General features: G+C 51.1%; 42 non-coding genes across 42 annotated transcripts; all 42 read left to right on the top strand.

Moving 5' to 3' along the window:
• The first annotated feature begins 264 nt into the window (after positions 1-264).
• LOC149517140 (5S ribosomal RNA) lies at positions 265-383 on the top strand. Its single transcript, XR_016344833.1, has one exon. It is a non-coding gene; the product is annotated as a 5S ribosomal RNA (ribosomal RNA).
• Positions 384-695: 312 nt separating this feature from the next.
• LOC149517139 (5S ribosomal RNA) lies at positions 696-814 on the top strand. Its single transcript, XR_016344493.1, has one exon. It is a non-coding gene; the product is annotated as a 5S ribosomal RNA (ribosomal RNA).
• A 312-nt stretch (positions 815-1126) lies between these two features.
• On the top strand, positions 1127-1245 carry LOC149517138 (5S ribosomal RNA). The gene has a single exon (XR_016344320.1). It is a non-coding gene; the product is annotated as a 5S ribosomal RNA (ribosomal RNA).
• A 312-nt stretch (positions 1246-1557) lies between these two features.
• Positions 1558-1676, top strand: LOC149517137 (5S ribosomal RNA). Its single transcript, XR_016344284.1, has one exon. It is a non-coding gene; the product is annotated as a 5S ribosomal RNA (ribosomal RNA).
• A 312-nt stretch (positions 1677-1988) lies between these two features.
• On the top strand, positions 1989-2107 carry LOC149517136 (5S ribosomal RNA). The gene has a single exon (XR_016344282.1). It is a non-coding gene; the product is annotated as a 5S ribosomal RNA (ribosomal RNA).
• A 312-nt stretch (positions 2108-2419) lies between these two features.
• LOC149517135 (5S ribosomal RNA) lies at positions 2420-2538 on the top strand. Its single transcript, XR_016344492.1, has one exon. It is a non-coding gene; the product is annotated as a 5S ribosomal RNA (ribosomal RNA).
• Positions 2539-2850: 312 nt separating this feature from the next.
• On the top strand, positions 2851-2969 carry LOC149517134 (5S ribosomal RNA). Its single transcript, XR_016344491.1, has one exon. It is a non-coding gene; the product is annotated as a 5S ribosomal RNA (ribosomal RNA).
• Positions 2970-3281: 312 nt separating this feature from the next.
• On the top strand, positions 3282-3400 carry LOC149517133 (5S ribosomal RNA). Its single transcript, XR_016344832.1, has one exon. It is a non-coding gene; the product is annotated as a 5S ribosomal RNA (ribosomal RNA).
• A 312-nt stretch (positions 3401-3712) lies between these two features.
• LOC149517132 (5S ribosomal RNA) lies at positions 3713-3831 on the top strand. The gene has a single exon (XR_016344490.1). It is a non-coding gene; the product is annotated as a 5S ribosomal RNA (ribosomal RNA).
• Positions 3832-4143: 312 nt separating this feature from the next.
• LOC149517131 (5S ribosomal RNA) lies at positions 4144-4262 on the top strand. Its single transcript, XR_016344319.1, has one exon. It is a non-coding gene; the product is annotated as a 5S ribosomal RNA (ribosomal RNA).
• A 312-nt stretch (positions 4263-4574) lies between these two features.
• On the top strand, positions 4575-4693 carry LOC149517130 (5S ribosomal RNA). Its single transcript, XR_016344280.1, has one exon. It is a non-coding gene; the product is annotated as a 5S ribosomal RNA (ribosomal RNA).
• A 312-nt stretch (positions 4694-5005) lies between these two features.
• LOC149517129 (5S ribosomal RNA) lies at positions 5006-5124 on the top strand. The gene has a single exon (XR_016344279.1). It is a non-coding gene; the product is annotated as a 5S ribosomal RNA (ribosomal RNA).
• A 312-nt stretch (positions 5125-5436) lies between these two features.
• LOC149517128 (5S ribosomal RNA) lies at positions 5437-5555 on the top strand. The gene has a single exon (XR_016344278.1). It is a non-coding gene; the product is annotated as a 5S ribosomal RNA (ribosomal RNA).
• Positions 5556-5867: 312 nt separating this feature from the next.
• On the top strand, positions 5868-5986 carry LOC149517127 (5S ribosomal RNA). Its single transcript, XR_016344277.1, has one exon. It is a non-coding gene; the product is annotated as a 5S ribosomal RNA (ribosomal RNA).
• A 312-nt stretch (positions 5987-6298) lies between these two features.
• Positions 6299-6417, top strand: LOC149517126 (5S ribosomal RNA). Its single transcript, XR_016344276.1, has one exon. It is a non-coding gene; the product is annotated as a 5S ribosomal RNA (ribosomal RNA).
• Positions 6418-6729: 312 nt separating this feature from the next.
• On the top strand, positions 6730-6847 carry LOC149517125 (5S ribosomal RNA). The gene has a single exon (XR_016344309.1). It is a non-coding gene; the product is annotated as a 5S ribosomal RNA (ribosomal RNA).
• A 312-nt stretch (positions 6848-7159) lies between these two features.
• Positions 7160-7278, top strand: LOC149517124 (5S ribosomal RNA). The gene has a single exon (XR_016344275.1). It is a non-coding gene; the product is annotated as a 5S ribosomal RNA (ribosomal RNA).
• Positions 7279-7590: 312 nt separating this feature from the next.
• LOC149517123 (5S ribosomal RNA) lies at positions 7591-7709 on the top strand. Its single transcript, XR_016344274.1, has one exon. It is a non-coding gene; the product is annotated as a 5S ribosomal RNA (ribosomal RNA).
• Positions 7710-8021: 312 nt separating this feature from the next.
• On the top strand, positions 8022-8140 carry LOC149517122 (5S ribosomal RNA). The gene has a single exon (XR_016344273.1). It is a non-coding gene; the product is annotated as a 5S ribosomal RNA (ribosomal RNA).
• A 312-nt stretch (positions 8141-8452) lies between these two features.
• LOC149517121 (5S ribosomal RNA) lies at positions 8453-8571 on the top strand. The gene has a single exon (XR_016344272.1). It is a non-coding gene; the product is annotated as a 5S ribosomal RNA (ribosomal RNA).
• A 312-nt stretch (positions 8572-8883) lies between these two features.
• Positions 8884-9002, top strand: LOC149517120 (5S ribosomal RNA). The gene has a single exon (XR_016344488.1). It is a non-coding gene; the product is annotated as a 5S ribosomal RNA (ribosomal RNA).
• A 312-nt stretch (positions 9003-9314) lies between these two features.
• On the top strand, positions 9315-9433 carry LOC149517119 (5S ribosomal RNA). Its single transcript, XR_016344487.1, has one exon. It is a non-coding gene; the product is annotated as a 5S ribosomal RNA (ribosomal RNA).
• A 312-nt stretch (positions 9434-9745) lies between these two features.
• Positions 9746-9864, top strand: LOC149517118 (5S ribosomal RNA). The gene has a single exon (XR_016344831.1). It is a non-coding gene; the product is annotated as a 5S ribosomal RNA (ribosomal RNA).
• A 312-nt stretch (positions 9865-10176) lies between these two features.
• Positions 10177-10295, top strand: LOC149517117 (5S ribosomal RNA). The gene has a single exon (XR_016344486.1). It is a non-coding gene; the product is annotated as a 5S ribosomal RNA (ribosomal RNA).
• Positions 10296-10607: 312 nt separating this feature from the next.
• On the top strand, positions 10608-10726 carry LOC149517116 (5S ribosomal RNA). The gene has a single exon (XR_016344318.1). It is a non-coding gene; the product is annotated as a 5S ribosomal RNA (ribosomal RNA).
• A 312-nt stretch (positions 10727-11038) lies between these two features.
• On the top strand, positions 11039-11157 carry LOC149517115 (5S ribosomal RNA). Its single transcript, XR_016344271.1, has one exon. It is a non-coding gene; the product is annotated as a 5S ribosomal RNA (ribosomal RNA).
• A 312-nt stretch (positions 11158-11469) lies between these two features.
• LOC149517114 (5S ribosomal RNA) lies at positions 11470-11588 on the top strand. The gene has a single exon (XR_016344270.1). It is a non-coding gene; the product is annotated as a 5S ribosomal RNA (ribosomal RNA).
• Positions 11589-11900: 312 nt separating this feature from the next.
• On the top strand, positions 11901-12019 carry LOC149517113 (5S ribosomal RNA). Its single transcript, XR_016344269.1, has one exon. It is a non-coding gene; the product is annotated as a 5S ribosomal RNA (ribosomal RNA).
• A 312-nt stretch (positions 12020-12331) lies between these two features.
• On the top strand, positions 12332-12450 carry LOC149517112 (5S ribosomal RNA). The gene has a single exon (XR_016344268.1). It is a non-coding gene; the product is annotated as a 5S ribosomal RNA (ribosomal RNA).
• Positions 12451-12762: 312 nt separating this feature from the next.
• Positions 12763-12881, top strand: LOC149517111 (5S ribosomal RNA). Its single transcript, XR_016344267.1, has one exon. It is a non-coding gene; the product is annotated as a 5S ribosomal RNA (ribosomal RNA).
• A 312-nt stretch (positions 12882-13193) lies between these two features.
• LOC149517110 (5S ribosomal RNA) lies at positions 13194-13312 on the top strand. Its single transcript, XR_016344266.1, has one exon. It is a non-coding gene; the product is annotated as a 5S ribosomal RNA (ribosomal RNA).
• A 312-nt stretch (positions 13313-13624) lies between these two features.
• On the top strand, positions 13625-13743 carry LOC149517109 (5S ribosomal RNA). Its single transcript, XR_016344265.1, has one exon. It is a non-coding gene; the product is annotated as a 5S ribosomal RNA (ribosomal RNA).
• A 312-nt stretch (positions 13744-14055) lies between these two features.
• On the top strand, positions 14056-14174 carry LOC149517108 (5S ribosomal RNA). Its single transcript, XR_016344264.1, has one exon. It is a non-coding gene; the product is annotated as a 5S ribosomal RNA (ribosomal RNA).
• A 312-nt stretch (positions 14175-14486) lies between these two features.
• On the top strand, positions 14487-14605 carry LOC149517107 (5S ribosomal RNA). The gene has a single exon (XR_016344263.1). It is a non-coding gene; the product is annotated as a 5S ribosomal RNA (ribosomal RNA).
• Positions 14606-14917: 312 nt separating this feature from the next.
• Positions 14918-15036, top strand: LOC149517106 (5S ribosomal RNA). The gene has a single exon (XR_016344262.1). It is a non-coding gene; the product is annotated as a 5S ribosomal RNA (ribosomal RNA).
• Positions 15037-15348: 312 nt separating this feature from the next.
• On the top strand, positions 15349-15467 carry LOC149517105 (5S ribosomal RNA). Its single transcript, XR_016344260.1, has one exon. It is a non-coding gene; the product is annotated as a 5S ribosomal RNA (ribosomal RNA).
• Positions 15468-15779: 312 nt separating this feature from the next.
• Positions 15780-15898, top strand: LOC149517104 (5S ribosomal RNA). The gene has a single exon (XR_016344259.1). It is a non-coding gene; the product is annotated as a 5S ribosomal RNA (ribosomal RNA).
• A 312-nt stretch (positions 15899-16210) lies between these two features.
• On the top strand, positions 16211-16329 carry LOC149517103 (5S ribosomal RNA). Its single transcript, XR_016344258.1, has one exon. It is a non-coding gene; the product is annotated as a 5S ribosomal RNA (ribosomal RNA).
• A 312-nt stretch (positions 16330-16641) lies between these two features.
• Positions 16642-16760, top strand: LOC149517102 (5S ribosomal RNA). The gene has a single exon (XR_016344485.1). It is a non-coding gene; the product is annotated as a 5S ribosomal RNA (ribosomal RNA).
• A 312-nt stretch (positions 16761-17072) lies between these two features.
• LOC149517101 (5S ribosomal RNA) lies at positions 17073-17191 on the top strand. Its single transcript, XR_016344257.1, has one exon. It is a non-coding gene; the product is annotated as a 5S ribosomal RNA (ribosomal RNA).
• A 312-nt stretch (positions 17192-17503) lies between these two features.
• On the top strand, positions 17504-17622 carry LOC149517100 (5S ribosomal RNA). The gene has a single exon (XR_016344256.1). It is a non-coding gene; the product is annotated as a 5S ribosomal RNA (ribosomal RNA).
• A 312-nt stretch (positions 17623-17934) lies between these two features.
• LOC149517099 (5S ribosomal RNA) lies at positions 17935-18053 on the top strand. The gene has a single exon (XR_016344301.1). It is a non-coding gene; the product is annotated as a 5S ribosomal RNA (ribosomal RNA).
• The last annotated feature ends 252 nt before the right edge of the window (positions 18054-18305 follow it).

The following is an 18305-nucleotide window of genomic DNA, read 5'->3' as shown; positions in this document are numbered from 1 at the left end:
GCACTTGGGCTTGTTCGTTGATTGCCGTTCGCAGCACCTCACGTTCTTTTTAGTTTTTGGTATCCGTCCGTCGCAATTACTGCATACTTAATCGTTTGCTCGCCGATTACCGTTCGCGGCGATTAATCGATGACGGGTTGAGAAATCGATGAACCCCCTCTTCTTGGCGTATTGCGTAATCTTTTGGACGGGGGCTCGCGTGTGACACGTCGAGCAACGCACGGGAAAGGAAGGGTCGGATACATAATTTGCGCAAGAAGTGACGGGTGCGATCATACCAGCACTAAAGCACCGGATCCCATCAGAACTCCGCAGTTAAGCGTGCTTGGGCGAGAATAGTACTAGGATGGGTGACCTCCTGGGAAGTCCTCGTGTTGCACTCCTCGTTCTTTTTAATTTTCGGTATTCTTCCGTCGTTTATTGCCGTGCGGGCACTTGGGCTTGTTCGTTGATTGCCGTTCGCAGCACCTCACGTTCTTTTTAGTTTTTGGTATCCGTCCGTCACAATTACTGCATACTTAATCGTTTGCTCGCCGATTACCGTTCGCGGCGATTAATCGATGACGGGTTGAGAAATCGATGAACCCCCTCTTCTTGGCGTATTGCGTAATCTTTTGGACGGGGGCTCGCGTGTGACACGTCGAGCAACGCACGGGAAAGGAAGGGTCTTATACATAATTTGCGCAAGAAGTGACGGGTGCGATCATACCAGCACTAAAGCACCGGATCCCATCAGAACTCCGCAGTTAAGCGTGCTTGGGCGAGAGTAGTACTAGGATGGGTGACCTCCTGGGAAGTCCTCGTGTTGCACTCCTCGTTCTTTTTAATTTTCGGTATTCTTCCGTCGTTTATTGCCGTGCAGGCACTTGGGCTTGTTCGTTGATTGCCGTTCGCAGCACCTCACGTTCTTTTTAGTTTTTGGTATCCGTCCGTCGCAATTACTGCATACTTAATCGTTTGCTCGCCGATTACCGTTCGCGGCGATTAATCGATGACGGGTTGAGAAATCGATGAACCCCCTCTTCTTGGCGTATTGCGTAATCTTTTGGACGGGGGCTCGCGTGTGACACGTCGAGCAACGCACGGGAAAGGAAGGGTCGGATACATAATTTGCGCAAGAAGTGACGGGTGCGATCATACCAGCACTAAAGCACCGGATCCAATCAGAACTTCGCAGTTAAGCGTGCTTGGGCGAGAGTAGTACTAGGATGGGTGACCTCCTGGGAAGTCCTCGTGTTGCACTCCTCGTTCTTTTTAATTTTCGGTATTCTTCCGTCGTTTATTGCCGTGCAGGCACTTGGGCTTGTTCGTTGATTGCCGTTCGCAGCACCTCACGTTCTTTTTAGTTTTTGGTATCCGTCCGTCGCAATTACTGCATACTTAATCGTTTGCTCGCCGATTACCGTTCGCGGCGATTAATCGATGACGGGTTGAGAAATCGATGAACCCCCTCTTCTTGGCGTATTGCGTAATCTTTTGGACGGGGGCTCGCGTGTGACACGTCGAGCAACGCACGGGAAAGGAAGGGTCGGATACATAATTTGCGCAAGAAGTGACGGGTGCGATCATACCAGCACTAAAGCACCGGATCCCATCGGAACTCCGCAGTTAAGCGTGCTTGGGCGAGAGTAGTACTAGGATGGGTGACCTCCTGGGAAGTCCTCGTGTTGCACTCCTCGTTCTTTTTAATTTTCGGTATTCTTCCGTCGTTTATTGCCGTGCAGGCACTTGGGCTTGTTCGTTGATTGCCGTTCGCAGCACCTCACGTTCTTTTTAGTTTTTGGTATCCGTCCGTCGCAATTACTGCATACTTAATCGTTTGCTCGCCGATTACCGTTCGCGGCGATTAATCGATGACGGGTTGAGAAATCGATGAACCCCCTCTTCTTGGCGTATTGCGTAATCTTTTGGACGGGGGCTCGCGTGTGACACGTCGAGCAACGCACGGGAAAGGAAGGGTCGGATACATAATTTGCGCAAGAAGTGACGGGTGCGATCATACCAGCACTAAAGCACCGGATCCCATCGGAACTCCGCAGTTAAGCGTGCTTGGGCGAGAGTAGTACTAGGATGGGTGACCTCCTGGGAAGTCCTCGTGTTGCACTCCTCGTTCTTTTTAATTTTCGGTATTCTTCCGTCGTTTATTGCCGTGCAGGCACTTGGGCTTGTTCGTTGATTGCCGTTCGCAGCACCTCACGTTCTTTTTAGTTTTTGGTATCCGTCCGTCGCAATTACTGCATACTTAATCGTTTGCTCGCCGATTACCGTTCGCGGCGATTAATCGATGACGGGTTGAGAAATCGATGAACCCCCTCTTCTTGGCGTATTGCGTAATCTTTTGGACGGGGGCTCGCGTGTGACACGTCGAGCAACGCACGGGAAAGGAAGGGTCGGATACATAATTTGCGCAAGAAGTGACGGGTGCGATCATACCAGCACTAAAGCACCGGATCCCATCAGAACTCCGCAGTTAAGCGTGCTTGGGCGAGAGTAGTACTAGGATGGGTGACCTCCTGGGAAGTCCTCGTGTTGCACTCCTCGTTCTTTTTAATTTTCGGTATTCTTCCGTCGTTTATTGCCGTGCAGGCACTTGGGCTTGTTCGTTGATTGCCGTTCGCAGCACCTCACGTTCTTTTTAGTTTTTGGTATCCGTCCGTCGCAATTACTGCATACTTAATCGTTTGCTCGCCGATTACCGTTCGCGGCGATTAATCGATGACGGGTTGAGAAATCGATGAACCCCCTCTTCTTGGCGTATTGCGTAATCTTTTGGACGGGGGCTCGCGTGTGACACGTCGAGCAACGCACGGGAAAGGAAGGGTCGGATACATAATTTGCGCAAGAAGTGACGGGTGCGATCATACCAGCACTAAAGCACCGGATCCCATCAGAACTCCGCAGTTAAGCGTGCTTGGGCGAGAGTAGTACTAGGATGGGTGACCTCCTGGGAAGTCCTCGTGTTGCACTCCTCGTTCTTTTTAATTTTCGGTATTCTTCCGTCGTTTATTGCCGTGCGGGCACTTGGGCTTGTTCGTTGATTGCCGTTCGCAGCACCTCACGTTCTTTTTAGTTTTTGGTATCCGTCCGTCGCAATTACTGCATACTTAATCGTTTGCTCGCCGATTACCGTTCGCGGCGATTAATCGATGACGGGTTGAGAAATCGATGAACCCCCTCTTCTTGGCGTATTGCGTAATCTTTTGGACGGGGGCTCGCGTGTGACACGTCGAGCAACGCACGGGAAAGGAAGGGTCGGATACATAATTTGCGCAAGAAGTGACGGGTGCGATCATACCAGCACTAAAGCACCGGATCCCATCAGAACTCCGCAGTTAAGCGTGCTTGGGCGAGAATAGTACTAGGATGGGTGACCTCCTGGGAAGTCCTCGTGTTGCACTCCTCGTTCTTTTTAATTTTCGGTATTCTTCCGTCGTTTATTGCCGTGCGGGCACTTGGGCTTGTTCGTTGATTGCCGTTCGCAGCACCTCACGTTCTTTCTAGTTTTTGGTATCCGTCCGTCGCAATTACTGCATACTTAATCGTTTGCTCGCCGATTACCGTTCGCGGCGATTAATCGATGACGGGTTGAGAAATCGATGAACCCCCTCTTCTTGGCGTATTGCGTAATCTTTTGGACGGGGGCTCGCGTGTGACACGTCGAGCAACGCACGGGAAAGGAAGGGTCTTATACATAATTTGCGCAAGAAGTGACGGGTGCGATCATACCAGCACTAAAGCACCGGATCCCATCAGAACTCCGCAGTTAAGCGTGCTTGGGCGAGAGTAGTACTAGGATGGGTGACCTCCTGGGAAGTCCTCGTGTTGCACTCCTCGTTCTTTTTAATTTTCGGTATTCTTCCGTCGTTTATTGCCGTGCAGGCACTTGGGCTTGTTCGTTGATTGCCGTTCGCAGCACCTCACGTTCTTTTTAGTTTTTGGTATCCGTCCGTCGCAATTACTGCATACTTAATCGTTTGCTCGCCGATTACCGTTCGCGGCGATTAATCGATGACGGGTTGAGAAATCGATGAACCCCCTCTTCTTGGCGTATTGCGTAATCTTTTGGACGGGGGCTCGCGTGTGACACGTCGAGCAACGCACGGGAAAGGAAGGGTCGGATACATAATTTGCGCAAGAAGTGACGGGTGCGATCATACCAGCACTAAAGCACCGGATCCAATCAGAACTTCGCAGTTAAGCGTGCTTGGGCGAGAGTAGTACTAGGATGGGTGACCTCCTGGGAAGTCCTCGTGTTGCACTCCTCGTTCTTTTTAATTTTCGGTATTCTTCCGTCGTTTATTGCCGTGCAGGCACTTGGGCTTGTTCGTTGATTGCCGTTCGCAGCACCTCACGTTCTTTTTAGTTTTTGGTATCCGTCCGTCGCAATTACTGCATACTTAATCGTTTGCTCGCCGATTACCGTTCGCGGCGATTAATCGATGACGGGTTGAGAAATCGATGAACCCCCTCTTCTTGGCGTATTGCGTAATCTTTTGGACGGGGGCTCGCGTGTGACACGTCGAGCAACGCACGGGAAAGGAAGGGTCGGATACATAATTTGCGCAAGAAGTGACGGGTGCGATCATACCAGCACTAAAGCACCGGATCCCATCGGAACTCCGCAGTTAAGCGTGCTTGGGCGAGAGTAGTACTAGGATGGGTGACCTCCTGGGAAGTCCTCGTGTTGCACTCCTCGTTCTTTTTAATTTTCGGTATTCTTCCGTCGTTTATTGCCGTGCAGGCACTTGGGCTTGTTCGTTGATTGCCGTTCGCAGCACCTCACGTTCTTTTTAGTTTTTGGTATCCGTCCGTCGCAATTACTGCATACTTAATCGTTTGCTCGCCGATTACCGTTCGCGGCGATTAATCGATGACGGGTTGAGAAATCGATGAACCCCCTCTTCTTGGCGTATTGCGTAATCTTTTGGACGGGGGCTCGCGTGTGACACGTCGAGCAACGCACGGGAAAGGAAGGGTCGGATACATAATTTGCGCAAGAAGTGACGGGTGCGATCATACCAGCACTAAAGCACCGGATCCCATCGGAACTCCGCAGTTAAGCGTGCTTGGGCGAGAGTAGTACTAGGATGGGTGACCTCCTGGGAAGTCCTCGTGTTGCACTCCTCGTTCTTTTTAATTTTCGGTATTCTTCCGTCGTTTATTGCCGTGCAGGCACTTGGGCTTGTTCGTTGATTGCCGTTCGCAGCACCTCACGTTCTTTTTAGTTTTTGGTATCCGTCCGTCGCAATTACTGCATACTTAATCGTTTGCTCGCCGATTACCGTTCGCGGCGATTAATCGATGACGGGTTGAGAAATCGATGAACCCCCTCTTCTTGGCGTATTGCGTAATCTTTTGGACGGGGGCTCGCGTGTGACACGTCGAGCAACGCACGGGAAAGGAAGGGTCGGATACATAATTTGCGCAAGAAGTGACGGGTGCGATCATACCAGCACTAAAGCACCGGATCCCATCGGAACTCCGCAGTTAAGCGTGCTTGGGCGAGAGTAGTACTAGGATGGGTGACCTCCTGGGAAGTCCTCGTGTTGCACTCCTCGTTCTTTTTAATTTTCGGTATTCTTCCGTCGTTTATTGCCGTGCAGGCACTTGGGCTTGTTCGTTGATTGCCGTTCGCAGCACCTCACGTTCTTTTTAGTTTTTGGTATCCGTCCGTCGCAATTACTGCATACTTAATCGTTTGCTCGCCGATTACCGTTCGCGGCGATTAATCGATGACGGGTTGAGAAATCGATGAACCCCCTCTTCTTGGCGTATTGCGTAATCTTTTGGACGGGGGCTCGCGTGTGACACGTCGAGCAACGCACGGGAAAGGAAGGGTCGGATACATAATTTGCGCAAGAACTGACGGGTGCGATCATACCAGCACTAAAGCACCGGATCCCATCGGAACTCCGCAGTTAAGCGTGCTTGGGCGAGAGTAGTACTAGGATGGGTGACCTCCTGGGAAGTCCTCGTGTTGCACTCCTCGTTCTTTTTAATTTTCGGTATTCTTCCGTCGTTTATTGCCGTGCAGGCACTTGGGCTTGTTCGTTGATTGCCGTTCGCAGCACCTCACGTTCTTTTTAGTTTTTGGTATCCGTCCGTCGCAATTACTGCATACTTAATCGTTTGCTCGCCGATTACCGTTCGCGGCGATTAATCGATGACGGGTTGAGAAATCGATGAACCCCCTCTTCTTGGCGTATTGCGTAATCTTTTGGACGGGGGCTCGCGTGTGACACGTCGAGCAACGCACGGGAAAGGAAGGGTCGGATACATAATTTGCGCAAGAACTGACGGGTGCGATCATACCAGCACTAAAGCACCGGATCCCATCGGAACTCCGCAGTTAAGCGTGCTTGGGCGAGAGTAGTACTAGGATGGGTGACCTCCTGGGAAGTCCTCGTGTTGCACTCCTCGTTCTTTTTAATTTTCGGTATTCTTCCGTCGTTTATTGCCGTGCAGGCACTTGGGCTTGTTCGTTGATTGCCGTTCGCAGCACCTCACGTTCTTTTTAGTTTTTGGTATCCGTCCGTCGCAATTACTGCATACTTAATCGTTTGCTCGCCGATTACCGTTCGCGGCGATTAATCGATGACGGGTTGAGAAATCGATGAACCCCCTCTTCTTGGCGTATTGCGTAATCTTTTGGACGGGGGCTCGCGTGTGACACGTCGAGCAACGCACGGGAAAGGAAGGGTCGGATACATAATTTGCGCAAGAACTGACGGGTGCGATCATACCAGCACTAAAGCACCGGATCCCATCGGAACTCCGCAGTTAAGCGTGCTTGGGCGAGAGTAGTACTAGGATGGGTGACCTCCTGGAAGTCCTCGTGTTGCACTCCTCGTTCTTTTTAATTTTCGGTATTCTTCCGTCGTTTATTGCCGTGCAGGCACTTGGGCTTGTTCGTTGATTGCCGTTCGCAGCACCTCACGTTCTTTTTAGTTTTTGGTATCCGTCCGTCGCAATTACTGCATACTTAATCGTTTGCTCGCCGATTACCGTTCGCGGCGATTAATCGATGACGGGTTGAGAAATCGATGAACCCCCTCTTCTTGGCGTATTGCGTAATCTTTTGGACGGGGGCTCGCGTGTGACACGTCGAGCAACGCACGGGAAAGGAAGGGTCGGATACATAATTTGCGCAAGAAGTGACGGGTGCGATCATACCAGCACTAAAGCACCGGATCCCATCGGAACTCCGCAGTTAAGCGTGCTTGGGCGAGAGTAGTACTAGGATGGGTGACCTCCTGGGAAGTCCTCGTGTTGCACTCCTCGTTCTTTTTAATTTTCGGTATTCTTCCGTCGTTTATTGCCGTGCAGGCACTTGGGCTTGTTCGTTGATTGCCGTTCGCAGCACCTCACGTTCTTTTTAGTTTTTGGTATCCGTCCGTCGCAATTACTGCATACTTAATCGTTTGCTCGCCGATTACCGTTCGCGGCGATTAATCGATGACGGGTTGAGAAATCGATGAACCCCCTCTTCTTGGCGTATTGCGTAATCTTTTGGACGGGGGCTCGCGTGTGACACGTCGAGCAACGCACGGGAAAGGAAGGGTCGGATACATAATTTGCGCAAGAAGTGACGGGTGCGATCATACCAGCACTAAAGCACCGGATCCCATCGGAACTCCGCAGTTAAGCGTGCTTGGGCGAGAGTAGTACTAGGATGGGTGACCTCCTGGGAAGTCCTCGTGTTGCACTCCTCGTTCTTTTTAATTTTCGGTATTCTTCCGTCGTTTATTGCCGTGCAGGCACTTGGGCTTGTTCGTTGATTGCCGTTCGCAGCACCTCACGTTCTTTTTAGTTTTTGGTATCCGTCCGTCGCAATTACTGCATACTTAATCGTTTGCTCGCCGATTACCGTTCGCGGCGATTAATCGATGACGGGTTGAGAAATCGATGAACCCCCTCTTCTTGGCGTATTGCGTAATCTTTTGGACGGGGGCTCGCGTGTGACACGTCGAGCAACGCACGGGAAAGGAAGGGTCGGATACATAATTTGCGCAAGAACTGACGGGTGCGATCATACCAGCACTAAAGCACCGGATCCCATCGGAACTCCGCAGTTAAGCGTGCTTGGGCGAGAGTAGTACTAGGATGGGTGACCTCCTGGGAAGTCCTCGTGTTGCACTCCTCGTTCTTTTTAATTTTCGGTATTCTTCCGTCGTTTATTGCCGTGCAGGCACTTGGGCTTGTTCGTTGATTGCCGTTCGCAGCACCTCACGTTCTTTTTAGTTTTTGGTATCCGTCCGTCGCAATTACTGCATACTTAATCGTTTGCTCGCCGATTACCGTTCGCGGCGATTAATCGATGACGGGTTGAGAAATCGATGAACCCCCTCTTCTTGGCGTATTGCGTAATCTTTTGGACGGGGGCTCGCGTGTGACACGTCGAGCAACGCACGGGAAAGGAAGGGTCGGATACATAATTTGCGCAAGAAGTGACGGGTGCGATCATACCAGCACTAAAGCACCGGATCCCATCGGAACTCCGCAGTTAAGCGTGCTTGGGCGAGAGTAGTACTAGGATGGGTGACCTCCTGGGAAGTCCTCGTGTTGCACTCCTCGTTCTTTTTAATTTTCGGTATTCTTCCGTCGTTTATTGCCGTGCAGGCACTTGGGCTTGTTCGTTGATTGCCGTTCGCAGCACCTCACGTTCTTTTTAGTTTTTGGTATCCGTCCGTCGCAATTACTGCATACTTAATCGTTTGCTCGCCGATTACCGTTCGCGGCGATTAATCGATGACGGGTTGAGAAATCGATGAACCCCCTCTTCTTGGCGTATTGCGTAATCTTTTGGACGGGGGCTCGCGTGTGACACGTCGAGCAACGCACGGGAAAGGAAGGGTCGGATACATAATTTGCGCAAGAAGTGACGGGTGCGATCATACCAGCACTAAAGCACCGGATCCCATCAGAACTCCGCAGTTAAGCGTGCTTGGGCGAGAGTAGTACTAGGATGGGTGACCTCCTGGGAAGTCCTCGTGTTGCACTCCTCGTTCTTTTTAATTTTCGGTATTCTTCCGTCGTTTATTGCCGTGCAGGCACTTGGGCTTGTTCGTTGATTGCCGTTCGCAGCACCTCACGTTCTTTTTAGTTTTTGGTATCCGTCCGTCGCAATTACTGCATACTTAATCGTTTGCTCGCCGATTACCGTTCGCGGCGATTAATCGATGACGGGTTGAGAAATCGATGAACCCCCTCTTCTTGGCGTATTGCGTAATCTTTTGGACGGGGGCTCGCGTGTGACACGTCGAGCAACGCACGGGAAAGGAAGGGTCGGATACATAATTTGCGCAAGAAGTGACGGGTGCGATCATACCAGCACTAAAGCACCGGATCCCATCAGAACTCCGCAGTTAAGCGTGCTTGGGCGAGAGTAGTACTAGGATGGGTGACCTCCTGGGAAGTCCTCGTGTTGCACTCCTCGTTCTTTTTAATTTTCGGTATTCTTCCGTCGTTTATTGCCGTGCGGGCACTTGGGCTTGTTCGTTGATTGCCGTTCGCAGCACCTCACGTTCTTTTTAGTTTTTGGTATCCGTCCGTCGCAATTACTGCATACTTAATCGTTTGCTCGCCGATTACCGTTCGCGGCGATTAATCGATGACGGGTTGAGAAATCGATGAACCCCCTCTTCTTGGCGTATTGCGTAATCTTTTGGACGGGGGCTCGCGTGTGACACGTCGAGCAACGCACGGGAAAGGAAGGGTCGGATACATAATTTGCGCAAGAAGTGACGGGTGCGATCATACCAGCACTAAAGCACCGGATCCCATCAGAACTCCGCAGTTAAGCGTGCTTGGGCGAGAATAGTACTAGGATGGGTGACCTCCTGGGAAGTCCTCGTGTTGCACTCCTCGTTCTTTTTAATTTTCGGTATTCTTCCGTCGTTTATTGCCGTGCGGGCACTTGGGCTTGTTCGTTGATTGCCGTTCGCAGCACCTCACGTTCTTTTTAGTTTTTGGTATCCGTCCGTCGCAATTACTGCATACTTAATCGTTTGCTCGCCGATTACCGTTCGCGGCGATTAATCGATGACGGGTTGAGAAATCGATGAACCCCCTCTTCTTGGCGTATTGCGTAATCTTTTGGACGGGGGCTCGCGTGTGACACGTCGAGCAACGCACGGGAAAGGAAGGGTCTTATACATAATTTGCGCAAGAAGTGACGGGTGCGATCATACCAGCACTAAAGCACCGGATCCCATCAGAACTCCGCAGTTAAGCGTGCTTGGGCGAGAGTAGTACTAGGATGGGTGACCTCCTGGGAAGTCCTCGTGTTGCACTCCTCGTTCTTTTTAATTTTCGGTATTCTTCCGTCGTTTATTGCCGTGCAGGCACTTGGGCTTGTTCGTTGATTGCCGTTCGCAGCACCTCACGTTCTTTTTAGTTTTTGGTATCCGTCCGTCGCAATTACTGCATACTTAATCGTTTGCTCGCCGATTACCGTTCGCGGCGATTAATCGATGACGGGTTGAGAAATCGATGAACCCCCTCTTCTTGGCGTATTGCGTAATCTTTTGGACGGGGGCTCGCGTGTGACACGTCGAGCAACGCACGGGAAAGGAAGGGTCGGATACATAATTTGCGCAAGAAGTGACGGGTGCGATCATACCAGCACTAAAGCACCGGATCCAATCAGAACTTCGCAGTTAAGCGTGCTTGGGCGAGAGTAGTACTAGGATGGGTGACCTCCTGGGAAGTCCTCGTGTTGCACTCCTCGTTCTTTTTAATTTTCGGTATTCTTCCGTCGTTTATTGCCGTGCAGGCACTTGGGCTTGTTCGTTGATTGCCGTTCGCAGCACCTCACGTTCTTTTTAGTTTTTGGTATCCGTCCGTCGCAATTACTGCATACTTAATCGTTTGCTCGCCGATTACCGTTCGCGGCGATTAATCGATGACGGGTTGAGAAATCGATGAACCCCCTCTTCTTGGCGTATTGCGTAATCTTTTGGACGGGGGCTCGCGTGTGACACGTCGAGCAACGCACGGGAAAGGAAGGGTCGGATACATAATTTGCGCAAGAAGTGACGGGTGCGATCATACCAGCACTAAAGCACCGGATCCCATCGGAACTCCGCAGTTAAGCGTGCTTGGGCGAGAGTAGTACTAGGATGGGTGACCTCCTGGGAAGTCCTCGTGTTGCACTCCTCGTTCTTTTTAATTTTCGGTATTCTTCCGTCGTTTATTGCCGTGCAGGCACTTGGGCTTGTTCGTTGATTGCCGTTCGCAGCACCTCACGTTCTTTTTAGTTTTTGGTATCCGTCCGTCGCAATTACTGCATACTTAATCGTTTGCTCGCCGATTACCGTTCGCGGCGATTAATCGATGACGGGTTGAGAAATCGATGAACCCCCTCTTCTTGGCGTATTGCGTAATCTTTTGGACGGGGGCTCGCGTGTGACACGTCGAGCAACGCACGGGAAAGGAAGGGTCGGATACATAATTTGCGCAAGAAGTGACGGGTGCGATCATACCAGCACTAAAGCACCGGATCCCATCGGAACTCCGCAGTTAAGCGTGCTTGGGCGAGAGTAGTACTAGGATGGGTGACCTCCTGGGAAGTCCTCGTGTTGCACTCCTCGTTCTTTTTAATTTTCGGTATTCTTCCGTCGTTTATTGCCGTGCAGGCACTTGGGCTTGTTCGTTGATTGCCGTTCGCAGCACCTCACGTTCTTTTTAGTTTTTGGTATCCGTCCGTCGCAATTACTGCATACTTAATCGTTTGCTCGCCGATTACCGTTCGCGGCGATTAATCGATGACGGGTTGAGAAATCGATGAACCCCCTCTTCTTGGCGTATTGCGTAATCTTTTGGACGGGGGCTCGCGTGTGACACGTCGAGCAACGCACGGGAAAGGAAGGGTCGGATACATAATTTGCGCAAGAAGTGACGGGTGCGATCATACCAGCACTAAAGCACCGGATCCCATCGGAACTCCGCAGTTAAGCGTGCTTGGGCGAGAGTAGTACTAGGATGGGTGACCTCCTGGGAAGTCCTCGTGTTGCACTCCTCGTTCTTTTTAATTTTCGGTATTCTTCCGTCGTTTATTGCCGTGCAGGCACTTGGGCTTGTTCGTTGATTGCCGTTCGCAGCACCTCACGTTCTTTTTAGTTTTTGGTATCCGTCCGTCGCAATTACTGCATACTTAATCGTTTGCTCGCCGATTACCGTTCGCGGCGATTAATCGATGACGGGTTGAGAAATCGATGAACCCCCTCTTCTTGGCGTATTGCGTAATCTTTTGGACGGGGGCTCGCGTGTGACACGTCGAGCAACGCACGGGAAAGGAAGGGTCGGATACATAATTTGCGCAAGAACTGACGGGTGCGATCATACCAGCACTAAAGCACCGGATCCCATCGGAACTCCGCAGTTAAGCGTGCTTGGGCGAGAGTAGTACTAGGATGGGTGACCTCCTGGGAAGTCCTCGTGTTGCACTCCTCGTTCTTTTTAATTTTCGGTATTCTTCCGTCGTTTATTGCCGTGCAGGCACTTGGGCTTGTTCGTTGATTGCCGTTCGCAGCACCTCACGTTCTTTTTAGTTTTTGGTATCCGTCCGTCGCAATTACTGCATACTTAATCGTTTGCTCGCCGATTACCGTTCGCGGCGATTAATCGATGACGGGTTGAGAAATCGATGAACCCCCTCTTCTTGGCGTATTGCGTAATCTTTTGGACGGGGGCTCGCGTGTGACACGTCGAGCAACGCACGGGAAAGGAAGGGTCGGATACATAATTTGCGCAAGAACTGACGGGTGCGATCATACCAGCACTAAAGCACCGGATCCCATCGGAACTCCGCAGTTAAGCGTGCTTGGGCGAGAGTAGTACTAGGATGGGTGACCTCCTGGGAAGTCCTCGTGTTGCACTCCTCGTTCTTTTTAATTTTCGGTATTCTTCCGTCGTTTATTGCCGTGCAGGCACTTGGGCTTGTTCGTTGATTGCCGTTCGCAGCACCTCACGTTCTTTTTAGTTTTTGGTATCCGTCCGTCGCAATTACTGCATACTTAATCGTTTGCTCGCCGATTACCGTTCGCGGCGATTAATCGATGACGGGTTGAGAAATCGATGAACCCCCTCTTCTTGGCGTATTGCGTAATCTTTTGGACGGGGGCTCGCGTGTGACACGTCGAGCAACGCACGGGAAAGGAAGGGTCGGATACATAATTTGCGCAAGAACTGACGGGTGCGATCATACCAGCACTAAAGCACCGGATCCCATCGGAACTCCGCAGTTAAGCGTGCTTGGGCGAGAGTAGTACTAGGATGGGTGACCTCCTGGGAAGTCCTCGTGTTGCACTCCTCGTTCTTTTTAATTTTCGGTATTCTTCCGTCGTTTATTGCCGTGCAGGCACTTGGGCTTGTTCGTTGATTGCCGTTCGCAGCACCTCACGTTCTTTTTAGTTTTTGGTATCCGTCCGTCGCAATTACTGCATACTTAATCGTTTGCTCGCCGATTACCGTTCGCGGCGATTAATCGATGACGGGTTGAGAAATCGATGAACCCCCTCTTCTTGGCGTATTGCGTAATCTTTTGGACGGGGGCTCGCGTGTGACACGTCGAGCAACGCACGGGAAAGGAAGGGTCGGATACATAATTTGCGCAAGAACTGACGGGTGCGATCATACCAGCACTAAAGCACCGGATCCCATCGGAACTCCGCAGTTAAGCGTGCTTGGGCGAGAGTAGTACTAGGATGGGTGACCTCCTGGGAAGTCCTCGTGTTGCACTCCTCGTTCTTTTTAATTTTCGGTATTCTTCCGTCGTTTATTGCCGTGCAGGCACTTGGGCTTGTTCGTTGATTGCCGTTCGCAGCACCTCACGTTCTTTTTAGTTTTTGGTATCCGTCCGTCGCAATTACTGCATACTTAATCGTTTGCTCGCCGATTACCGTTCGCGGCGATTAATCGATGACGGGTTGAGAAATCGATGAACCCCCTCTTCTTGGCGTATTGCGTAATCTTTTGGACGGGGGCTCGCGTGTGACACGTCGAGCAACGCACGGGAAAGGAAGGGTCGGATACATAATTTGCGCAAGAAGTGACGGGTGCGATCATACCAGCACTAAAGCACCGGATCCCATCGGAACTCCGCAGTTAAGCGTGCTTGGGCGAGAGTAGTACTAGGATGGGTGACCTCCTGGGAAGTCCTCGTGTTGCACTCCTCGTTCTTTTTAATTTTCGGTATTCTTCCGTCGTTTATTGCCGTGCAGGCACTTGGGCTTGTTCGTTGATTGCCGTTCGCAGCACCTCACGTTCTTTTTAGTTTTTGGTATCCGTCCGTCGCAATTACTGCATACTTAATCGTTTGCTCGCCGATTACCGTTCGCGGCGATTAATCGATGACGGGTTGAGAAATCGATGAACCCCCTCTTCTTGGCGTATTGCGTAATCTTTTGGACGGGGGCTCGCGTGTGACACGTCGAGCAACGCACGGGAAAGGAAGGGTCGGATACATAATTTGCGCAAGAAGTGACGGGTGCGATCATACCAGCACTAAAGCACCGGATCCCATCGGAACTCCGCAGTTAAGCGTGCTTGGGCGAGAGTAGTACTAGGATGGGTGACCTCCTGGGAAGTCCTCGTGTTGCACTCCTCGTTCTTTTTAATTTTCGGTATTCTTCCGTCGTTTATTGCCGTGCAGGCACTTGGGCTTGTTCGTTGATTGCCGTTCGCAGCACCTCACGTTCTTTTTAGTTTTTGGTATCCGTCCGTCGCAATTACTGCATACTTAATCGTTTGCTCGCCGATTACCGTTCGCGGCGATTAATCGATGACGGGTTGAGAAATCGATGAACCCCCTCTTCTTGGCGTATTGCGTAATCTTTTGGACGGGGGCTCGCGTGTGACACGTCGAGCAACGCACGGGAAAGGAAGGGTCGGATACATAATTTGCGCAAGAAGTGACGGGTGCGATCATACCAGCACTAAAGCACCGGATCCCATCGGAACTCCGCAGTTAAGCGTGCTTGGGCGAGAGTAGTACTAGGATGGGTGACCTCCTGGGAAGTCCTCGTGTTGCACTCCTCGTTCTTTTTAATTTTCGGTATTCTTCCGTCGTTTATTGCCGTGCAGGCACTTGGGCTTGTTCGTTGATTGCCGTTCGCAGCACCTCACGTTCTTTTTAGTTTTTGGTATCCGTCCGTCGCAATTACTGCATACTTAATCGTTTGCTCGCCGATTACCGTTCGCGGCGATTAATCGATGACGGGTTGAGAAATCGATGAACCCCCTCTTCTTGGCGTATTGCGTAATCTTTTGGACGGGGGCTCGCGTGTGACACGTCGAGCAACGCACGGGAAAGGAAGGGTCGGATACATAATTTGCGCAAGAACTGACGGGTGCGATCATACCAGCACTAAAGCACCGGATCCCATCGGAACTCCGCAGTTAAGCGTGCTTGGGCGAGAGTAGTACTAGGATGGGTGACCTCCTGGGAAGTCCTCGTGTTGCACTCCTCGTTCTTTTTAATTTTCGGTATTCTTCCGTCGTTTATTGCCGTGCAGGCACTTGGGCTTGTTCGTTGATTGCCGTTCGCAGCACCTCACGTTCTTTTTAGTTTTTGGTATCCGTCCGTCGCAATTACTGCATACTTAATCGTTTGCTCGCCGATTACCGTTCGCGGCGATTAATCGATGACGGGTTGAGAAATCGATGAACCCCCTCTTCTTGGCGTATTGCGTAATCTTTTGGACGGGGGCTCGCGTGTGACACGTCGAGCAACGCACGGGAAAGGAAGGGTCGGATACATAATTTGCGCAAGAACTGACGGGTGCGATCATACCAGCACTAAAGCACCGGATCCCATCGGAACTCCGCAGTTAAGCGTGCTTGGGCGAGAGTAGTACTAGGATGGGTGACCTCCTGGGAAGTCCTCGTGTTGCACTCCTCGTTCTTTTTAATTTTCGGTATTCTTCCGTCGTTTATTGCCGTGCAGGCACTTGGGCTTGTTCGTTGATTGCCGTTCGCAGCACCTCACGTTCTTTTTAGTTTTTGGTATCCGTCCGTCGCAATTACTGCATACTTAATCGTTTGCTCGCCGATTACCGTTCGCGGCGATTAATCGATGACGGGTTGAGAAATCGATGAACCCCCTCTTCTTGGCGTATTGCGTAATCTTTTGGACGGGGGCTCGCGTGTGACACGTCGAGCAACGCACGGGAAAGGAAGGGTCGGATACATAATTTGCGCAAGAAGTGATGGGTGCGATCATACCAGCACTAAAGCACCGGATCCCATCGGAACTCCGCAGTTAAGCGTGCTTGGGCGAGAGTAGTACTAGGATGGGTGACCTCCTGGGAAGTCCTCGTGTTGCACTCCTCGTTCTTTTTAATTTTCGGTATTCTTCCGTCGTTTATTGCCGTGCAGGCACTTGGGCTTGTTCGTTGATTGCCGTTCGCAGCACCTCACGTTCTTTTTAGTTTTTGGTATCCGTCCGTCGCAATTACTGCATACTTAATCGTTTGCTCGCCGATTACCGTTCGCGGCGATTAATCGATGACGGGTTGAGAAATCGATGAACCCCCTCTTCTTGGCGTATTGCGTAATCTTTTGGACGGGGGCTCGCGTGTGACACGTCGAGCAACGCACGGGAAAGGAAGGGTCGGATACATAATTTGCGCAAGAAGTGACGGGTGCGATCATACCAGCACTAAAGCACCGGATCCCATCAGAACTCCGCAGTTAAGCGTGCTTGGGCGAGAGTAGTACTAGGATGGGTGACCTCCTGGGAAGTCCTCGTGTTGCACTCCTCGTTCTTTTTAATTTTCGGTATTCTTCCGTCGTTTATTGCCGTGCAGGCACTTGGGCTTGTTCGTTGATTGCCGTTCGCAGCACCTCACGTTCTTTTTAGTTTTTGGTATCCGTCCGTCGCAATTACTGCATACTTAATCGTTTGCTCGCCGATTACCGTTCGCGGCGATTAATCGATGACGGGTTGAGAAATCGATGAACCCCCTCTTCTTGGCGTATTGCGTAATCTTTTGGACGGGGGCTCGCGTGTGACACGTCGAGCAACGCACGGGAAAGGAAGGGTCGGATACATAATTTGCGCAAGAAGTGACGGGTGCGATCATACCAGCACTAAAGCACCGGATCCCATCGGAACTCCGCAGTTAAGCGTGCTTGGGCGAGAGTAGTACTAGGATGGGTGACCTCCTGGGAAGTCCTCGTGTTGCACTCCTCGTTCTTTTTAATTTTCGGTATTCTTCCGTCGTTTATTGCCGTGCAGGCACTTGGGCTTGTTCGTTGATTGCCGTTCGCAGCACCTCACGTTCTTTTTAGTTTTTGGTATCCGTCCGTCGCAATTACTGCATACTTAATCGTTTGCTCGCCGATTACCGTTCGCGGCGATTAATCGATGACGGGTTGAGAAATCGATGAACCCCCTCTTCTTGGCGTATTGCGTAATCTTTTGGACGGGGGCTCGCGTGTGACACGTCGAGCAACGCACGGGAAAGGAAGGGTCGGATACATAATTTGCGCAAGAAGTGACGGGTGCGATCATACCAGCACTAAAGCACCGGATCCCATCGGAACTCCGCAGTTAAGCGTGCTTGGGCGAGAGTAGTACTAGGATGGGTGACCTCCTGGGAAGTCCTCGTGTTGCACTCCTCGTTCTTTTTAATTTTCGGTATTCTTCCGTCGTTTATTGCCGTGCAGGCACTTGGGCTTGTTCGTTGATTGCCGTTCGCAGCACCTCACGTTCTTTTTAGTTTTTGGTATCCGTCCGTCGCAATTACTGCATACTTAATCGTTTGCTCGCCGATTACCGTTCGCGGCGATTAATCGATGACGGGTTGAGAAATCGATGAACCCCCTCTTCTTGGCGTATTGCGTAATCTTTTGGACGGGGGCTCGCGTGTGACACGTCGAGCAACGCACGGGAAAGGAAGGGTCGGATACATAATTTGCGCAAGAAGTGACGGGTGCGATCATACCAGCACTAAAGCACCGGATCCCATCAGAAATCCGCAGTTAAGCGTGCTTGGGCGAGAGTAGTACTAGGATGGGTGACCTCCTGGGAAGTCCTCGTGTTGCACTCCTCGTTCTTTTTAATTTTCGGTATTCTTCCGTCGTTTATTGCCGTGCAGGCACTTGGGCTTGTTCGTTGATTGCCGTTCGCAGCACCTCACGTTCTTTTTAGTTTTTGGTATCCGTCCGTCGCAATTACTGCATACTTAATCGTTTGCTCGCCGATTACCGTTCGCGGCGATTAATCGATGACGGGTTGAGAAATCGATGAACCCCCTCTTCTTGGCGTATTGCGTAATCTTTTGGACGGGGGCTCGCGTGTG

Source organism: Durio zibethinus, chromosome 8, assembly GCF_047325235.1.
Source record: "Durio zibethinus cultivar Kanyao isolate XHJ-2024 chromosome 8, ASM4732523v1, whole genome shotgun sequence".
In the NCBI taxonomy this organism is placed as follows: Eukaryota; Viridiplantae; Streptophyta; class Magnoliopsida; order Malvales; family Malvaceae; genus Durio; species Durio zibethinus.
Note: the sequence above shows the minus strand (reverse complement) of the source record. Positions and strands in the feature narration are given on the sequence as shown.